This window comes from Schistocerca cancellata, chromosome 1 (assembly GCF_023864275.1).
Source record: "Schistocerca cancellata isolate TAMUIC-IGC-003103 chromosome 1, iqSchCanc2.1, whole genome shotgun sequence".
Lineage (NCBI taxonomy): Eukaryota > Metazoa > Arthropoda > Insecta > Orthoptera > Acrididae > Schistocerca > Schistocerca cancellata.
Window position 1 is genome coordinate 71,152,986 of NC_064626.1, and position 21,112 is coordinate 71,174,097.

A 21,112-nucleotide genomic window follows, 5' to 3' on the forward strand; every position below is an offset into this window, starting at 1 on the left:
GACAATCCTACAGGGCTGTCCATAAATCCGTAAAAGCACGTTGCAAGGCATCCCAGACATGCTCTGTAATGTTCAAGTCTGGGGAGTTTGGTGGTCAGTGGAAGTGTTTGAACTCAGAAGAATGTTCTTGGAACTACTCTATAGCAATTCTGACTGTGTGGGGTGTCATATTGTCCTACTGGAGTTGCCCAAGTCCGTCGGAATACACATTGGACGTAAACGGATGCAGATGATCAGACAGGTTGCTTACATTAGTGTCACCTGTCAGAGTCGTATCTAGACGTATCAGGGGTTCCGTATCACACTACTGCACACGGCCCTCACCGATACAGAGCCTCCACCAACTTGAACAGTCCCCTGCTGACGTGCAGGGTCCATGGATTCATGAGGTGACCTCCATACCCATACACATCCATCCGTTTATATAGTTTGAAACGAGACTCGTCGGACCAGGCAACATGCTTCCAATCATTAACAGTCTAATGTCGGTGTTTACGGGCCCAAGGTAGGTGTAAAACTTTGTGTGGTGCAGTCATCAAGGGTAATCGAGTGGGCCTTCGACTACGAAAGCCCATATCGATGATGTTTTTTGAATGCTTTACACACTGACACTTGTTGATTGCCCAGCATTGCCGTCTGTAGCAGTTTGCGGAAGGGTTGCGTGTCTGTCATGTTAAAGGTCGGTACACACATGTCCGGACCGTGTCCGTGCCGAGACACGTCCGAGTATCGGCCTTCACCCGGACAACGAAATACATCATTAAAACAAATGTGGGGGGGGCCCCACTTGACCGGGCCGTGCACGGGGAAAGTCAACGGGCCGAAGCCGGGCCGGGCGGGATTCGCCGTGTTTAATTTTTCACGTGACGGACACGGCCTGACGGTAGAATTGTCTTGTGAGCTGTGCAACTGCGCAAGACTGTTCTGCGTACAGAACACGAATGTGGAACGACTAATAGAAGAAGTTCGTAACTTTCCTGTTCTTTACGATCAGGGAAGTGAAAACTACAGGAATATCGAGTACAAACACAGAGTTTGGAAGACAATTGCAACAGATCTACAAGCCAAAGGTAAGATAAAAACTATACAAGTTTTAATACCCGAAAGATATTTATTTACTTTTTATTTTACAAACAGGTGTTTGGTTTATGTCATCGTTACATTGCCAAGGCGACATGTTCTTGCCATTCCACAGTCCCTTGTGGAGAATTCAGGAATTTTTTGACTTGTTCTCGTACAGCAAATGCAGCATCTGTTGATCTCCCACGAATTCGAGGTAGGTTTCGAAGATTTTATGATCTTCCGGATCCCTCAGCGGTTTCCTTTTGATCCATCCTCTGTTCGGGCGCCCTATAACCTTCCATTTTTCGAATAAAGTTGTACAGGACACACGCAGCCGTCACAATCATTGTAGGGTTATTAGGATCTCCCTGAAGGATTCTTCTAAATAATCGAAATTTCTGTTGCAATATACCGAATGCATTTTACGATATTCTTCTTGCCCGACTCAAACGATAATTAAATATAGCCTTATCATTTGTTAAGTTCCTTCCAGGATATGGTCGCATCAAGTATGTTTTGAGAGGAAAAGCTTCATCGCCTACAATTACCATTGGAAGTTCAACATCAGTTCCGGGCAACGTTTTACTCTTTGGGACGCTAAGCATATTGTTTTCCAATGACTTTCCAAGGTTTGAATTTACTAGAATGCCTCCATCAGAGTTTTTTTCCGTACGCTCCCACGTGTATTGCAATAAAACTATAACATGGGTCAACCAGAGCAAGAAGCACAATGAAATATGTTTTTTTTTTGTAATTCAAATAGAGACTTCCTGAGTTGTTTGGAGCCTGTATTGTTGCGTGCTTTCCATCTAAAGATGAGGTGAGAAAATAATGTTCGAAACTCTCCCTGTACTGGTCTTGTTTGCCAGGCACTGTGGTCCATAAATCTCTTCTTCTTATTTGCCTTCGTTCTTTTTCCTCTTCGTCTAAAGGAAGTGCTACAAGTCCTGATTCACTATTATGAAAATTAGTGAAATTAGAGAAACACAGATCACCGCGTCAGAGTCACTACAAGGAACAACAAAGACACGGACGTGCCCTGGTCATGTGTGACCCTTGCAGGAAAGGACCGGAGCACGGTCGTCACTCGTCCGACGCTCGGCCTTCACACGGGCCGGACGTGTGTGTCCCGACCTTAAACGTTTCCCTTCCGTCACGGTTTGTTCCGTTCTTGCACGATCTTTCTCTGGCCGCAACAGTGTTGGAGATGTTGATGTCTTACTAAATACCTGATATTCCTGATATTCGCGGTACAGTCGTGACGTAGTCGCACAGGAAAACCCCCACTTCATCGATACCTCAGAGATGGTGTGGGGCATCTCTCGTGCGCCGACTGCAACACCACGTTCAAACTCACTTAACTCTTGATAATGTGCCCAGGCCCCCACAACCGCACGAGTGGTCGACTGTGAAGAGCGGACAAATGGAACAGCCGGCCGGCGGCCATTAGAGTGGTAAACTGACGCGCGGAGTTCGAATGTTTATACATCGCATTTTGGTTATAAAATGCCTTAGGTTACAATGCCTTAGGTCACAAACATAAAGCCTCATTTAAATACGTTACTACAATATACTTTTTAATTTTTTAACAAACAGCAACTAGTCACTGTTTATGAATTTATCTTACGTTCTACATGGAATCTGCCGTAGCGAAAAGTTATGTACTGGACCCCTAGCATTTTTCGTAGTTCATTTACGATAGATGTACGCAAAATGCATCAAAATACTCGAAGATTTGCCCACTATATTAATAGATATTTTCTGACTCTACCTTGCTTTAGATTTTATGACGAAAAGTGCGTTATATATGGCGTAGTGCTTTGGCAACTCACGACCAAATTATCAAGTTTCAACCTAACCTAGACTATGAAAGCACTACCGATAAGCCAGCTTTCTACAAAATGATCAGAACATATAAAATGGTATTCTGTCGGTCGGAAATCTTGCCTCCTGACAGCGTGTAACCGTTTTTGTAACAGCTGTGGTTTTGAGAAAGGAAAACTGCAAATAGATGCACAGACATTATGCTAATACCGTGGTACAAAAACATTTATTAAGCAAGTGCACTGACGTACAAAACAACTTAAAATATTCACATACCTGTGAAATGTAATATTCGTTCCTTTCTCGAGTTTATTTGTTCAATTAATCGCTGCACAACTCTTCACCATTGTACTTCTTTTGATTGGAACGTACAGACAGTAGAATTACGAGTAACAAATACTGTATGTACGCCCCAACAAATATACAACGTTGAATCAGGGTCTTCATAAACAACAATACTACAGAACACATCAGACTACAACCACTATAATGGCGTCCAGCCGAAGGTTCAAATTATCCCGCGACTGCAGCGCCATCAGTGAGTCTAGTTATTTTTTACAAGGTCTTTGAATGTGCCTGAGCAGTGGCGCGGCTCTCGGGAGGAAGACGCTATCGATTGCTCCTCTGGTCGAGGTTGGCACTACGTGCGATCGCTAGCGCCTCCTGTCGGAGCGGGTCCTAACGAGGGAGGGAGTGCGTGTACAGGGGTCTGGGGCGGACAGCAGGGGAGAACGGACACTGCGGCCGCACTCTGAGGCGACAAGAGAAGAGTTGCTGTGCACGGCCGAGAAGGGAGCGTCGAGCAAGGCGGCAGTCTGCATCGCTTTCCGGGGGACACAGAGTTGCGGCAGTCCAGCGAGCAGACAACAGCTCCGGGAGCAGTGCTCCGGTTTGTGGACGTGACGTGGGTCGTATTTTGGCGCAGTATAGTTTGCTCGGGACGCATCTGCTGCTCCCTTTATGCCCACGTGTGTTGTTCTGTCCGTACGTGCATTGGAAAGGTTACGCTCCGGCTGGAACAGTGGCTTGTGCTTTACGTTCATGCACCCTGACTCGTTTGTTTTGCTGCAGGCAGCTGTAATTTCAGAGATCTTTTTGTCCCGATTGTCTTAGCCCGGTGGTGCCCAGTATCCGAGAACAAGACAGCTAACGTGTGACCTGTTGTTTTGGGTTTCGGAGTCCTGTTTGGGCAACCTAGTTATCACGCACAGAAAAGTATTGCTGCCGAGTGAGGTTAGTCCTAATCTTGTGGAACTGAGCTTTCAGTGACTAGCTCGTCTGCAAAATAATTAATTTAACCTTTGTGGTGTGTTATTTTTTTGCTTTCTGTTATATCCTAGCCAGTAATGCCAACCGAGCCCGCTGCCAAAAGGTTGGCAGCATCAAAGTCCGGACGCCGTCCGCATAAGCAGCGCCAGCGATACAGGAAATCGCCGCAAGTCTGCGCGCGCCACCGCTGGCTTCTGGCTTCTTAAGCGCTGGAGGCGCGAGCGCTAGGACAGTTCTGTATTCGCCGCTCAGTTGTATACTCGCTACCGATTTGTGTACTTGCTAGTCAGTTGTGTGTTCATCGCAGCAGAGTTGTTGTTTGTCGTCAGCCGACGCTGACCTAGCCGCTCCGACTCGAACTAGACAGATTTCTGTAGACACGGAGTTCACTACTGTGTTTCTGTATCTTCGTTAATAAAGATAAGTACCGACTTTTATTTAATCAGAGTGTTTGGGTTTTCATCTTTCTGTTCACTGTTCCAGCGGACCGGTCGGCCCGCTATTAAAAGTGTGGCGGTGATTTCGTAAGCCGTTTCTACAGCGATGTGTTTGTCGCTACGAACCCCGCCACAAAACTTTCAATGGTGAATTTCTTCTTATTCATTTGTGTAAGTTTCGCCGTTAATGATAACTGTGAGTAAGATAGCAAGGTCTTGAAGGGCTTGCGTATCAAATCGTTCAAATGGCTCTGAGCACTATGGGACTTAACTTCTGCGGTCATCAGTCCCCTAGAACTTAGAACTACTTAAACCTGACTAACCTAAGGACATCACACATATCCATGCCCGAGGCAGGATTCGAACCTGCGACCGTAGCAGTCCCGCGGTTGCGGACTGCGCGCCTAGAACCACTAGACCACCGCGACCGGCGCTTGAGTATCGTGACTGTATTTTTGGTAACTGTTTAATTTGATTTCTTGTTTATCGGTCTGGTGAAAATTCATGCCAAGTTTACTAATTTCCGCCTGTGGTCCGGAAGTTGGTTTGGAGGTAAAGCCGTTGGTAACTCTTTACTGGACCTAACTGTTAACTGATCCTGCGTTGAACTAATGCCATTATTAAATCGTTTCTTGTGTGCTATAAATTGTATTACTATAGACAAGGAGACAGGCCACATTCTGTGGTCGAGGGGTAGGAGCGGTTGCTGCTTTGCGCGTGACGTCTTGTCGCTCGCAATCATTTCCCGCGTTAGTACGGGCGGCGTGAGATTTGTTTGCTCGCGGTTGTATGGCCGCTAGTCAGCTGTGCCTGCTTCCGCTTCAGGGTGTGCCGTGTTTCGTAAGGCGTACGCCGACTTTCAGTCACTGTTACTCCTGTGTTGCTGTCGGTCGCTTACCGAAACGTGAGTCTGTCTTAGCACGGTGGCCACTGGGCCGTGACGATGTCGGTTGATGACCAGCGTTGGGGCGGTCGTCCCCTCTGAGTGGCTTCGGTCGCTTGGACTTGGCAGTTACCTTCTGGTTAAACAGATCAAACTTGTTTATTTGCTGTAAATTCCTCAGTAGTTTGTGAGAAAAGTTGCAACTCAGCTTTTCATGATTTTACACAATTCAAGCATTTTGGTAAGGCATTTTCCTATCTATGTTTTATTTAAATAAGAATTCTTTATTGGGGTTATTCACCTGTTGAAGCTTAACATAAAATTTGTAACTTACCTTTCATGATTTTACATAATTTAAGCATTTTTGTAAAGCAGTCCTTTAACTACGTTTTATTGATTGGTAATTCTTTATTGAGGTTATTCACTGGTTGAAGGTTAACATACAGGGTGTTTCAAAAATGACCGCTATATTTGAAACGGCAATAAAAACTAAACGAGCAGCGATAGAAATACACCGTTTGTTGCAATATGCTTGCGACAACAGTACATTTTCAGGCAGACAAACTTTCGAAATTACAGTAGTTACAATTTTCAACAACAGATGGCGCTGCGGTCTGGGAAACTCTATAGTACGATATTTTCCACATATCCACCATGCGTAGCAATAATATGGCGTAGTCTCTGAATGAAATTACCCGAAACCTTTGACAACGTGTCTGGCGGAATGGCTTCACATGCAGATGAGATGTACTGCTTCAGCTGTTCAATTGTTTCTGGATTCTGGCGGTACACCTGGTCTTTCAAGTGTTCCCACAGGAAGAAGTCACAGGGGTTCATGTCTGGCGAATAGGGAGGCCAATCCACGCCGCCTCCTGTATGTTTCGGATAGCCCAAAGCAATCACACGATCATCGAAATATTCATTCAGGAAATTAAAGACGTCGGCCGTGCGATGTGGCCGGGCACCATCTTGCATAAACCACGAGGTGTTCGCAGTGTCGTCTAAGGCAGTTTGTACCGCCACAAATTCACGAAGAATGTCCAGATAGCGTGATGCAGTAATCGTTTCGGATCTGAAAAATGGGCCAATGATTCCTTTGGAAGAAATGGCGGCCCAGACCAGTACTTTTTGAGGATGCAGGGACGATGGGACTGCAACATGAGGCTTTTCGGTTCCCCATATGCGCCAGTTCTGTTTATTGACGAAGCCGTCCAGGTAAAAATGAGCTTCGTCAGTAAACCAAATGCTGCCCACATGCATATCGCCGTCATCAATCCTGTGCACTATATCGTTAGCGAATGTCTCTCGTGCAGCAATGGTAGCGGCGCTGAGGGGTTGCCGCGTTTGAATTTTGTATGGATAGAGGTGTAAACTCTGGCGCACGAGACGATACGTGGACGTTGGCGTCATTTGGACCGCAGCTGCAACACGGCGAACGGAAACCCGAGGCCGCTGTCGGATCATCTGCTGCACTAGCTGCGCGTTGCCCTCTGTGGTTGCCGTACGGGGTCGCCCTATCTTTCCAGCACGTTCATCCGTCACGTTCCCAGTCCGTGGAAATTTTTCAAACGGGTCCTTTATTGTATCGCTTTTCGGTCCTTTGGTTACATTAAACCTCCGTTGAAAACTTCGTCTTGTTGCAACAACACTGTGTTCTAGGCGGTGGAATTCCAACACCAGAAAAATCCTCTGTTCTAAGGAATAAACCATGTTGTCTACAGCGCACTTGCACGTTGTGAACAGCACACGCTTACAGCAGAAAGACGACGTAGAGAATGGCGCACCCACAGACTGCGTTGTCTTCTATATCTTTCACATCACTTGCAGCGATCTGTTGTTGAAAATTGTAACTACTGTAATTTCGAAAGTTTGTCCGCCTGAAAATGTACTGTTGTCCCAAGCATATTGCAACAAAAAGGTGTATTTCTATCGCTGCTCGTTTAGTTTTTATTGCCGTTTCAAATATACCGGTCATTTTTGAAACACCCTGTATGTTTGTAACCAAGTTTATGTCCTTGCTTAATTGAGATTTGTTAAGAGCCTTTATTTCTAGGAGATCATTAAAGCTTGGGTGCTTGTAATTGTGAATACTGTTGTCTATGTTGTGGGCTACCATTCCACTTCCACAGCCAAGCTGTCCTAACTACCAGTACAGTGCCATTGTAGCAGCAGTAACCGATCTGCCAGCTGTGCCAGCGTTGCCGACAGCAGTGCCGTCTTCTGCCTGTTTACATATCTCTGTATTTGAACTCTTCTTCTTCTTCTGCCTTGTCCCGCAGGCGGCACGGCTACAATCGGACTTCGCAGGGTTCATTTGAGGGGGTAGCTGGATACCCTTCCTGCCACCACCCCGTACTGCCCGGGATGGAACCAGTGCAGCCCAGCTGTCTGCGTCTAGTGTAAATCATGAAATTGCTAGACGCGTGAAAGCTCGCGTCGTTTGGTGTTGATCGTGTGCTCAGCCGCCACTTTCGTCATGCTTGGCCTCCCAGTTCCCAGACCGCAGTCCGTGCGATTATTGGTTTTGGGGTTACCTGAAGTCGCAAGTGTATCGTGATCGACCGACATATCTAGGGATGCTGAAAGACAGCATCCGATGCCAATGCCTCACCATAACTCCGGACATGCTTTACAGTGCTGTTCACAACATTATTCCTCGACTGCAGCTATTGTTGAGGAATGATGGTGGACATATTGAGCACTTCCTGTAAAGAACATCATACACTCCTGGAAATTGAAATAAGAACACCGTGAATTCATTGTCCCAGGAAGGGGAAACTTTATTGACACATTCCTGGGGTCAGATACATCACATGATCACACTGACAGAACCACATGCACATAGACACAGACAACAGAGCATGCACAATGTCGGCACTAGTACAGTGTATATCCACCTTTCGCAGCAATGCAGGCTGCTATTCTCCCATGGAGACGATCGTAGAGATGCTGGATGTAGTCCTGTGGAACGGCTTGCCATGCCATTTCCACCTGGGGCCTCAGTTGGACCAGCGTTCGTGCTGGACGTGCAGACCGCATGAGACGACGCTTCATCCAGTCCCAAACATGCTCAATGGGGGACAGATCCGGAGATCTTGCTGGCCAGGGTAGTTGACTTACACCTTCTAGAGCACGTTGGGTGGCACGGCATACATGCGGACGTGCATTGTCCTGTTGGAACAGCAAGTTCCCTTGCCGGTCTAGGAATGGTAGAACATGGGTTCGATGACGGTTTGGATGTACCGTGCACTATTCAGTGTCCCCTCGACGATCACCAGTGGTGTACGGCCAGTGTAGGAGATCGCTCTCCACACCGTGATGCCGGGTGTTGGCCCTGTGTGCCTCGGTCGTATGCAGTCCTGATTGTGGCGCTCACCTGCACGGCGCCAAACACGCATACGACCATCATTGGCACCAAGTCAGAAGCGACTCTCATCGCTGAAGACGACACGTCTCCATTCGTCCCTTCATTCACGCCTGTCGCGACACCACTGGAGGCGGGCTGCACGATGTTGGGGCGTGAGCGGAAGACGGCCTAACGGTGTGCGGGACCGTAGCCCAGCTTCATGGAGACGGTTGCGAATGGTCCTCGCCGATACCCCAGGAGCAACAGTGTCCCTAATTTGCTGGGAAGTGGCGGTGCGGTCCCCTACGGCACTGCGTAGGATCCTACGGTCTTGGCGTGCATCCGTGCGTCGCTGCGGTCCGGTCCCAGGTCGACGGGCACGTGCACCTTCCGCCGACCACTGGCGACAACATCGATGTACTGTGGAGACTCACGCCCCAGGTGTTGAGCAATTCGGCGGTACGTCCACCCGGCCTCCCGCATGCCCACTATACGCCCTCGCTCAAAGTCCGTCAAGTGCACATACGGTTCACGTCCACGCTGTCGCGGCATGCTACCAGTGTTAAAGACTGCGATGGAGCTCCGTATGCCACGGCAAACTGGCTGACACTGACGGCGGCGGTGCACAAATGCTGCGCAGCTAGCGCCATTCGACGGCCAACACCGCGGTTCCTGGTGTGTCCGCTGTGCCGTGCGTGTGATCATTGCTTGTACAGCCCTCTCGCAGTGTCCGGAGCAAGTATGGTGGGTCTGACACACCGGTGTCAATGTGTTCTTTTTTCCATTTCCAGGAGTGTATTTGCTTTGTCTTACTTTGTTATGCTAATTATTGCTCTTGTGATCAGATGAAGCGCCATCTGTCGGACATTTTGTGAACATTTTTTTTCGGTTCTAATAAAACCCCATGTCATTCCAAGCATGTGTGTCAATTTGTACCTCTGTATCTACATTATTCCGTGATTTATTCAGTTGTCAAATTTATACTGACTTTTTGATCACCCGGTACTTTGCGACATGTCGTTCGCTGAGTACGCTACTAGAAACATTTTGATACCTTAATTTTTACAAGTGCCATCTGATTGTGAATTCTCGTAAATACAATCTCCTGGTTGTTGATTTAGATGTACTAATGTTGAAGTGATGATAGCGCAACGTCTGAGAAAGGTAGATGAGAAGAGCGGACGCCTCTGGGTATGTCAGCTTATTTTAATGAAGAGACACGCAACTCAAATATCGAGACCCAGATAAGTGAAAATTATGCCAGTATCACTTTGAAAACTTTAGTAGGCTGACATCACTGTTACCCACAGTGAAAGAGAGGATCAATTACAGGGTCTTTCGAATGGAATGAAGGGTCTAGAAAGACGGAAGTATTGAGGTGTAGCAGAAATTAGATCAGCAAAGAACTTCTGTCAAACCTGAGACCAGGGAGTAGACGAAATGAAGGGATTCTGCTACCTTGGAAGCAAAATAGCGCCTGACTGGCGAGACAAGGTTGATATAAAGGAAAGAAAAGCGGGAATACCTGGCTAAGAGAAGTGTACTAGTACCAGAGGCCTCAGTTTGAAACTTTCGATAACGTACGTCTGAGACACAGAATTGTGTGGTAGTGAATCATGGACTGTGGGAAAACCAGATCAGAAGAAAATGGAAGCGTTTGGGATGTGGTGCTATAGAAGGGAGTTGAAAATTAGGTGGACTGGTAAGAAATTAGGAGGTGAGGTTCTCTGCAGATTGAGCGTACAGAGGAACACATAGGGAACATTGACAAGTATAGGATGATAGGACGTTTTAAGACATCAGGGAATCGTACTAGAGGGACCTGTAGAAGGTAAACACTGTGGCAGGAGACACAGATTGGATTATATCCAATAAACAATAGAGGACGTCGGTTGCAAATGTTATAAAGCCACGTCCACGCTGGGTGCCGTGTACCACGCAGCACTGCAGCACGCACAAAAGCTCAGCGCAGAGCAGCTCAGAATGGATGGGATCAGCACGGAACTGCGCAGAATGTAAGAGTGTTCATAGGTGAGCAGCAGTGTTCCGGCGATCACGCTCGCGCTTGAATAGCAATGGAAAACAAGAAACGCAGTCCAAACAAGCCACACACGAACGTACCATTTCCTCTGATGTACTGAACTAGCTCGCTGTTGCGCAGGGCGGCAGGGTTTGACGTTTACAACGGCCGTGCCACTCTGCGGCGAACCTCTTTCAACCTCTATCAACGCATTTTCCGCAACGTGTAATACCTAGGAAGAGAGGAGATTCCGTGCCAACCACCGAAAAAATTAAAAATTGAAATTTCGTTAATAGGCACAACGAAAAGACTTGTAACGGAACTGAAATGATGGTGGGCTGACAGTAATTTGGAGCCCGCACGTCGGAAATGGGCGCGCTTGTGTGAGACTGCCAGGGAGTGCACCCTGATGCCATCTATTGGCGAAACTGGGAATTAGCGCTACCTGTCAGACAATGCACTAAGCTCTCGGAGTCAAATGTATTCTTTTTCTTGGTAATTATAAGTTATTACTGTATAATTTAATGTTGTAAAGCGCTAGTAGTAAATCATTATGACTGGTATGAACTCCAGGGTAATAAATATAAATATTCTTAAATACTAAATGATTTCGGTAAAAAGGTGGTAGGGGAACGCCCCCACTCTTGGTGATACGAGCGTAGCTAGAGGTAGCTGGAGACACAAGGACTGAACAATGGAATGGCCTGGGGAGTGTTGACGTGATCGGATGTGCGTAACTGTGCTCACGCAAAAGTGATTGTGCAGCAGAGAAGAGGCGAATATCGTCGCCGTTTGTGGAGTAGAACCCGACGAATGGTTGTCGAAGCCGCCTCTATGCCACTGGGGCTGATTGTAAGAGTTCCTGCGCCCAGATTTTATGGCGGATGTGCAGTAGCTTATACGAGTGCTACAGCTCGTAGTTCCAGCTGCCATTAAGGGCATGAGGCGTGAAGAGCTGCGTTAGCCACATGCATCTCACCACCAGCACCGACACGTCTACCCAAGGCAAGACTGCTTGCAATTGTTAAGTCAAACTTTGTATACATGTAAAAGGAGAATACCAGTTTTCTTTTATGCAAGTGCAGAGGACAGAATATAGTAATGAGTAAAATTACGACGCATGTTGTTCATTGTAAAGTGTAGTAACCTCAAACATAGTATAGTGAAATCAGACTGAGGCCACCATCGCCTCTTTCATTTACAATTCTTTTGGTTGTAGAATACTTTAGCGTATAAGAATGTTGAAAAGAGCAATGGTCACACCAGAATGAGTCGCCTATTTATAGTTACTTAAATTTTTCTGAGTAACCTTTCAAGTAAAGTCACTTAACTAATTCTGTATCAATTGTCCAAAGAGTAATATCCAAAATCATTAAATAAGTTGAAGGATAGAATTTTGTTAACCCCAGTTGCATAAACTGTCTTGGTAGTAATTACCAAGCCACCTCACAGAAATTGAGAGAGTATTTGCTTTGTAGAATCACCTAGATTGATCAGAAATAGTAATATTCAGAATTAAGTTTAAATTCAACTCAAGCCATTTCACTTTGAAACGAGCCAAAAATTGATTTATTCTTTTGCTCCTTCAGAGCTGGCGACCGTAGTTATAAGTATTTTCAGGAGGATTCGACGGTAAGTCTGCTGCTCTCGTCGTGCTGAAAGGATTATCCACTGCTGCTAGCAGTGGTGAATGGATACATAAGCTCACTACCAAGTTAAGTGGGTCAGGTAGGCAGTGTTACCGTGTGAACTGTAGGGCACTGTAGGCCGTGGATCGAATCCGTTCAATCATCACAGCTCTTAGGGAAATAGTCCGGTTAGGAGTGTACTAATCATTAGGTAAATACTGGCGAGTAACGGTCAAAAATGTATACGCAAGTGAATTTAGCAAGGTCCACGTAGCACCTAGTTAATGTGGTGCAATGGCGAGGGTAGGAGTGGAGTAAAAGTGAGCTGAGCTTGTGGCAGCTGTGCTGTATTCAAATATTAACAACGTGAATTCACTACTACCTCTTACCATTAGGACTGAGCTATTTACAGTTAAAATACGTAGCAGTAAGCGAAAAGGCGTGACAGCTACAAGTCCGTATTGGTTTTATACATACGGAATTAGGAAGCGGGTCATTCCGTCAGTGGAGGGGGTTAAAACAACCGAGTCAGTTGAGAACATACCCCATTTACTGATGGAAAGATTCGGCGGTTCGGTCGCAGACTGTTACAATGTAAGCCTTCGGCCAATAAGACCCTTGTCGAAAATAGACTACAGGCAGTAGTTCTTAGAGGACTGATGATCTTCGATGTTAAATCCCGTGGTGCTTAGAGCGATTTGAACCATTTTTTTATCCTCATCTGAGAAACCTAGATCATCTGGCCACGGGACTAGAGTCGGCATGGCCCCACTTCCCTGTCGGTGCCTTCCATATCCTCACTGACTCTGTTCCCGCATTTCTCGCAGCAGTCCGCGCTGGAAAAGGTGATTATTCAGATTATCGACAGATGCTCACAGAATGTGGCTGTACAGTACATTGCGTAACAACAACTAAGCTTTTTTCTTCAGTTGCAAAGTTTATATCGAAATACCAATATCAAGAGGCAACTTGAGTCAGACACAAGGAAGTTTTACGTGTTTTGATTCCGCAGAAGCGAATTCCGTGTGTGACAAACAGAAGAGAATGGACCAAGTGGTGTTTATTTATTTATTCATTTTATTTCATGTGTGCCACGTTTCCTTGTATCCTTTTCCGTATGCGACCTTCGACTGCATGAATGAGATAGTATGTGATGTAGCAGAAAGCTCTGGTCAGAGATCGTAGCATTGCATGTGTAGTCGTTCTGTAGTAGGACAGTACCAACCCCTAAACGTGAACAAGCTTGGCAAAGATGGTGGGCAAGACAGGTCAGAGACATCACGATGACCAGAGGATTGGCTCTGTTAGGTTGCCGAACCATCCCCTAGACCACCTTTTGGACGAATAACGGTTAGGCGGGGTGTGCGGACGAGAACTTGTTCCTGGGTCGCGGCGCTGGACGGACATGGAGGCGCAGCTCTCGTTTTGGTAATGTTAACAAAGGTATTAGATTGTCTGAAATCTGCTCGGTAGCGAAGCCCAGATGTTGAAATCTGGTGCGACATTACCACTAAACCCCATAAGGGAATTTATTTCCACAATTTATTCGAATTTCAGTAGAACTTTGCGTTTGTGAATTGGTCAGGCCACGCACCATGGGCCTTAAGCTCACGGTCATATTTTTGCTCTGTGCTTAACAAAAATTCACTCATTCAATGTATTTTAGTCTGCTCTCTCATTTGCAGTAATATTTTGGGAGATTTTTATTTGTTTTCCATGTGTTTCCTTTGTGAACTTGCTTGGACGATTGGAGCAACCGCCACATTGATAAACTGTAGTTTCGGTCTGAAAATGTATTTTACACGATGAATAATCATACTATAGTGGGCGAGTGTAAAATAGGGAAGGAAAAATCTTGTGTGTCCGTTTTTTTTTGTAGATTTCTGTTGGCTACCGAAACTTGGCTACGTGTGTCGAATAGCATTGAAGTGATGACGTGTCTTGTGCTCCCCCATAACTATTTGATTTGTTGGCGATGTTGTGCGATAAGTAAAATACATGGATTAAAGTCGTGTCACTAGGAAAAGTATCGGATTTTGATGCCCATTGATTTGATAAATACTTTTCCACCCTGACCTAGGTTTGTTTCTAGTCTCTTTGCTGAACTTGTTCTGAGTCACCTATAGCAATTGAAAGTAATAAGCATGGGTTTAGGTATGATTGTGGGTTTGTATAAAATTACATTGAAGCCCCTGACCCATTCCATAATTAAGTGTCGAAACTGAACCATAATAACTATAGAGACCAGTTTTGATGATGTATATTGCAAGAGAAACTCGTATAGTTGCTGAAATACCATCGGTACTGAATAAATATCAATATCTACCCTCGACTGATTGTTTTCTCCCTCTATCATAAAGAATAGGTGAAAGTCAGTACCTCAGTCGAATTCTGGGTCAAGAAAGCAAATAAAAGCTATATACTGCCTATTAAGCCCTGTATAGGTGCCTTCTGTAGTGATTCAAATATATTGCGTTATCTGTCGCGTTCAAATTTTTACCAGTTGGTTAAAACCTTCCGCTAGAAACTATTAATACCCGGCAACAACTCGCAGTGACCGTAATTTCGTGGACCACACGGATTTAAGAAACCATTTACTACAGACGGTAGCTTGCACGACCTGTAAGACATGACAAAGCAACAGCAATCTTCCAACTTACGTATAGTTTTACCACCACTAGTACTGGAAGGTTACATTACAATGTGTGAACGTGAAAGAACAGACATATATAAAAGTGAATGCAAATGATTGTTGTTTTATGTTCGCCTCATTTACGTAATATTTCCTTGTATCTGACTACATATGCCACTTGATGATGGTATTTCTACAGAAGTTGGCCAATTGAGGAAAATAAAATTTTTGACAGTCTTGGCAGAACGTATTGCTTCAAGACATTTGGGGGAACTGCCACACCTTTTAAAAGCGAATAATTATTTAAGTTTGTCATTTTACTTTGTCTGGAAAAATTCTACACTCTCTCCTACACCCCACCCACCATCTCTCAGTTCATGCAAGTTAGGCATAAATTAGACACAATGAAGTGACACTGGAATTGTTTTTGGCAACATGGATCCAAATCCAACCTCGAAAAGTGGGGCGGAAGGCCAAGACGTCGACGTGATTTTTACGTTGGCCTTTCTATGCTCTTATAGCCGTCCACACCGAAACAAGAAACGCATATAGATTCATATAGCAGTACAGTTACTTTGCTAGGCCTGGATACCCTTAATCGAAGAAATTTATTTAAGTCCTCTCCCCTTACTTCTAAATTATCAGAATTGTTATGTAAAAACCCAGTGGCTATTAATTATCCTTACAACTTCAAACTTCAATAACTTTAACACGTAAAAACATAATTCATGAAGTTTTTTTTCCTCATCCACACATGTCAATGCGTGCACCACTAGTGAAATGGGCCGTAGATATTTAATTTCTCCCTAACTCCTCTTGAGGAACTGTGAATGGGTATCTTCAAGCCCTGTAGTCTTGATTCTGTACACCTGATCCTTTACGTAATCTCTCAGGCAGCAGTCTAGTGATGTGAGATCAGGTGACATTGGCAGACACCAAATTGGATCATTTCGACAAGTCCCCTGTCCGGAAACTTTTTGCCTAGATACTTAAAGATATTTAGGGGCCACTGAGGCATCCTCCTAGATATGACGTGATGTCACAGGGGATCAAACTGTGCAACGCAAACTCTTCTAACATTTCCAGACAAATAGCACTATTGCCGGTAGCATCGCTGATAAAGCATGGACCAATGATACTATTGCACAACACATTGACCTTGCGACTGTCTCATTCGGTTGCATGGAATAGATAATGCCTCGCCAAGAGGTCATAAGATCAATATCGACAAACGTAAAACAAGGATAAGGGGATGCAACCGAATTTAATCAGGTGATGCTGAGAGAATGAGATAGTAGTGGAATTTTCCTATTGGAGCGACAATAGTAACAGTGGTATAGAGGATATAAAATGCAGACAGGCAATAGCAACAGAAGTTTTTTGCGAAGTGAAATATGTTAACTCCAATAGTTATTTAAGTGTTAGGAAGTATTTTCTGAAGGTATTCGTGAGGGGTGCAGGCTTGTCCGGAAGTGAAACGTGGAAGATAAACAGTTTAGACAAGAAGAGTATAGAAGCTTTTGAGATATGGTCACTGTACCAATGAACAGTCACTGAATCGAGAAAGGAGAAAAAAGTAGTTTATGTTACGACATGACTAAAAGAATGGAAGGTTGATTCCACACATTCTGAGGCATCAAAGAATCATCAATTTGAGATGCGTGAGGGCTAAGAATTGGAGATGGAGGTAAGTAAGTTGGTTCACATGTATGTAGGTTGCAGTAGTTATTCAAAGATAGGTTAACTTGTAGAACCAACCAAACTAGTCTTCGGAGTGAGTACGTCAAGTAGATATGTGAGAAACTGTCATATAAATTGAGTGGTCAATAATACTCCAGTATTCGTCACCTTGCCTAAAGGTTCCTGCGTAATATATGTTTCATTTATATTATAAGAGACTAAACAAATTTTTCATCCTATTTTCAGAATTAGAAGAACTGAAGATACTCAGACTGGAGGGCTGTATCCTAGTAGGAGTGGGGAACACCCGTCACAAGCGTGTGATTTGTCGCTGGATTTAAGAAAAAGGAATATGGACACAAATACTACACAAAAATGACTTGTGAGACATTATATTACGAACGACAATATTTTTGTGAAATGTAAAATAAAATCCTAACTCTCCATCTCCCGAGAAAGAAGAGAAACATCACCTACCACAGAGTTGAATACTCCTAAAATGCAGAATCTTCGATGAAATGTGTGCTGTTCACTCATATAAAAATAAAGAAATTTCGTAAATAAAAGAACTAACCATCATTTTCATTATAAATAATATGGAGATACCAACAGTATTCAGAAAGAGAAACATCATTAAAGTCTGAACATTATGCATAGCCTTTGAACATAAATTTATGAATGTAGTGACATCGGATTTAATTACTGGTTCTGTACTGTTCATGGCATGCAGAAGTTGATAGCTGATATTCAAGGAGTGCTACCACGAGCTAACAGTGCACTATATTGTACATTATTTAGGATTTTGTTGGTATTGCATATTCATCCACTCTTTTAACTGGTTTGATGTCTTTATAAACTTGTTGGTATCTTGCATATGCAGATGTCAAACTTATCAAATTTGTACTTTAACAGCCTACAAGTGAAAAACTCAAAACATGAAATTACACACTCTATAATTAAAAATATGAAAGGCAAGGTGAGTTGATATTTGCTTTAACCTATTTATCAGTCTTAATTTCGTACTCAGTAGGAGCATAGATTCAGGTAATGAACACCAGGAGTGAGGACATGCAAGGTAGTTTTAACGCTGAAATTAAATTATTCACACACTGGCAGACCTTAAAAAAGCATCACGAGCAAGGATCGTTAATAACGAAATTTTATTTATTTTGCATATATAGTGCCCTAGGAAGGAACCATGACAGAATTTGTAGGTAATTTGGGAGTGTATAGCATGCGAACTTTAGTACACAGAGGTACCACGGCTGACACTAGGTACGGATACGTCTCCAGCTTGGCAGGGCATCGAGATTAATTGAGCCTGGATCACAGATACGTCGCCGAATGCTGGAACTACTTTGTTCCGCAGAGTATGACTCGCAATTGACTGGAGAGTGCTGGTGTTCCAGTGTCTCAGCTACCAGTTGAAACGTCCCCTTAGAAAAATTATAAATGACTGTGCTTAAACTGACACACAATATTTTTAGCGCAACGCAATCTGACTTTCAATAATCCCTACAAAAGAATGGCCCTGACTAACAGTAACCTATACCTTTCGTTACTCGAACTACTGCAATACAGCGAGCGTCACTACTGCCAGCTAAATAAAAGATTCAAACTACTGAAGGCACTAACTACTGCTAGGCATAGTTAGCAAATGAAAGATTTTGATAGAGAACAAACAATGTATTTACCCAAATTTACTGTCTCTGATGGACACACGTCCACATCATCCGCTCTCAAAACTCCGCCATCTCACTCCCCACATCCACCACTGCTGGCGGCTCACCTCCAACTGCGCAACGCTATGCGCTGTTAACAGCCAACTGCCCAACACTACAATAGCAAATTCCAACAATGGAAACCAGCCACAGACTTCACACAGCACAGCCACTGATTTCCATACAGGGCGCTACGTGGCATTACCAATATAAAAACCTAAACAGCCTACTTACATAGCCCCCATGCTCACTACAAAAAATTTTACAAATTGTTTTGGGCAGTGGCCAATAATGATTTGATAAAAATTTTCATAATTACAATAACAAAGGTATCAAATGCACACACTTATAGATACACTGTTGGTCAAAAGCAAAGATTTTCTCACAGTCCATAAAGACAGTCCTGATCATTCATGACAGTTTTTTTTCTCAAAGTCTGAGCAGTAAAAGAAAATGCACACGGAAGTGGTGGATTTCCATGCAGTCTTGAAGAAGTAGTCTTGTCCTTCCAACGGAAAGACAGTGCTGACTCTTCATATGCAGACAGGTAATGGGCCACAACAGAGCAAACCTACTGCAGGGTCAGTCGACGTTTTGAAGAATATTGGTAGGTAGGTCATTACAGAGCAGACCCCCTGTAGTTCTGGTAGAGATTATGGTATTGGTGGGCCACCAGAGGTGCAGATCCACTGCAGTCCTTATAGAAATAATGGGACTGGTGAGTCAGCAAAGGTGTAGACCCACTTTAGTCCTTGTAGAAGTTATGGTAATGGTGGGCCATCAAAGGTGCAGACCCACTGTAGTCCTTGTAGAAACGGCCAGCAGCCATCTGTTGCGACTGTACAGGTGCACAATCACCATCGAAGAGTCTTGCGGACAATATAGCAAGTCCATAAACCACCACCTGTGCACTCACAAACTGTTTGGTATGACCTTAGAACCAGCAATTCTGTTAACCAGTCCCTTGCTGAATTATTAACACACGTGCAAACACTAGATATTATTTTCAGTGCTATGTTCATGTATTCTCTTATTTTTGCTCTTCAAATTGTGCTTTTCTTGTTATCATGTGAAATACATGATAATTATGGTGTGTGAAAAACGTAACACTAGGCTCCAAAGTAAACTGAGAAATGACAGTGAAGACGAAAGCAGTGTGTTAGCGCCACCGTGTAATGAATTAACTAATATTCAAAGTAGTAATTTGGTAATTGTGCATAGGGAAATGGAGCGGGCTGCAAATAATGGTGTAGACAGTGAAACAATTAGTGAACAGGGAAGCATTATCGATCGATCGGCCGGCAACAGCTCGCCTCAGGAATCCGAAATGACAGGACACAATCTTGCAAATACTGTAGATTCAGGTTTTGCGTCCTCACCGTTTTGTCAAATAAGTAAAGTCACATTTTCTGCTTTTCAAAATGCGCATATTGGCGGTTGAAATGCACAGCCGAATAGCACTGAGGAAAATGTTTCAGACACCAGTGCATTGTTATTACAATTAATGCAACAAATGGGACAAAAGTTTCAAAAGTTAGACACAATGCAACAAAATCTTCGAAAGTTAGACACAATGGAACAAAATCTTCAAAAGTTAGACACAATGGAACAAAATCAGAGATAAACACAGCAAAAGTTAGACACGATGGAACAAAATCAGAGACAAACACAGAAACAGCTTCAAAAGTTAGACTCAATGGAACAAACGCTTGAACAAACACTTGAAGGTTTAACTGCTGAGTTACTTAAAATCGAATCAAAATGTCAAAAAGTCTGTAATGACGTAAACACACAAATTTGTAAGCATTTTCAATCTATTTTTTCGCGTCATGAAAATGCATTACAGAATCACGGAGCAGCCATAAAAGAACTGCAAGCTATTGTTCATGAAAATCACGACACCATGCAAGCTAAAATTGACTCAGTTGCATCTATCGATTCGGTTACGCAACTTGCAAAAACTCGGGAAAACTTAAAGGAGACAGTAGATACGATTTCAACACAAATGAACACTCTGATACTTAGTTCAGAAAAACACACTGAGGAAATAAGTTCACTATCGGAGAAAGTAGCCAAACTTTCGGATCAGTTCACTAACTTATCTACAAAGGTAGATGATAATCTGAATGACACAAGACCGGTAGTCTTTAATGATACAAAAGAGTACGAACAAATTAGGAAATTCAGACAAAATCAGAATCAAATTAATACGCAACACCAAAGATAAATCCCGGAAGTACAAGATCAGTTGACACAGGTTATACAAGAATTACATATTTCAGAGGACACTCGCGCTCCACTACGGGAAGAGGGACATAGAAATACGGAACAGCCACAAAATAATAACACAAGGCACTTCGGAAATTATGAAAGAAATTGGCAAGGTACACCGAATTTTGTGATGGAACCGACGAAAAGCAGTAACAATGACCGATATGCGACTCGCCGACATGATGATTTTGACTATAAGCTGTTCATTACTACAAGTAAATTCAAAACATTTAAGAATTCTGGCAACGACATTCATCCACAAGCACGGCTCCATCAATTGTCTCATTGTTTTCCTCCCAACTGGTCACTGAAGCACAGGTTAGAATTTATGTGTGGCTA

General features: G+C 43.9%; 1 long non-coding RNA gene across 1 annotated transcript in view; it reads left to right on the forward strand.

Annotated features, from left to right (window-relative positions):
* The window catches only part of LOC126149671 (uncharacterized), a 72,769-nt gene extending 55,466 nt beyond the window's left edge, over nt 1–17,303 (forward strand). The window contains exon 3 of the long non-coding RNA XR_007531077.1: nt 17,028–17,303. This is a non-coding gene — a long non-coding RNA (uncharacterized LOC126149671). The remainder of the gene's footprint in view (nt 1–17,027) is intronic.
* The last annotated feature ends 3,809 nt before the right edge of the window (nt 17,304–21,112 follow it).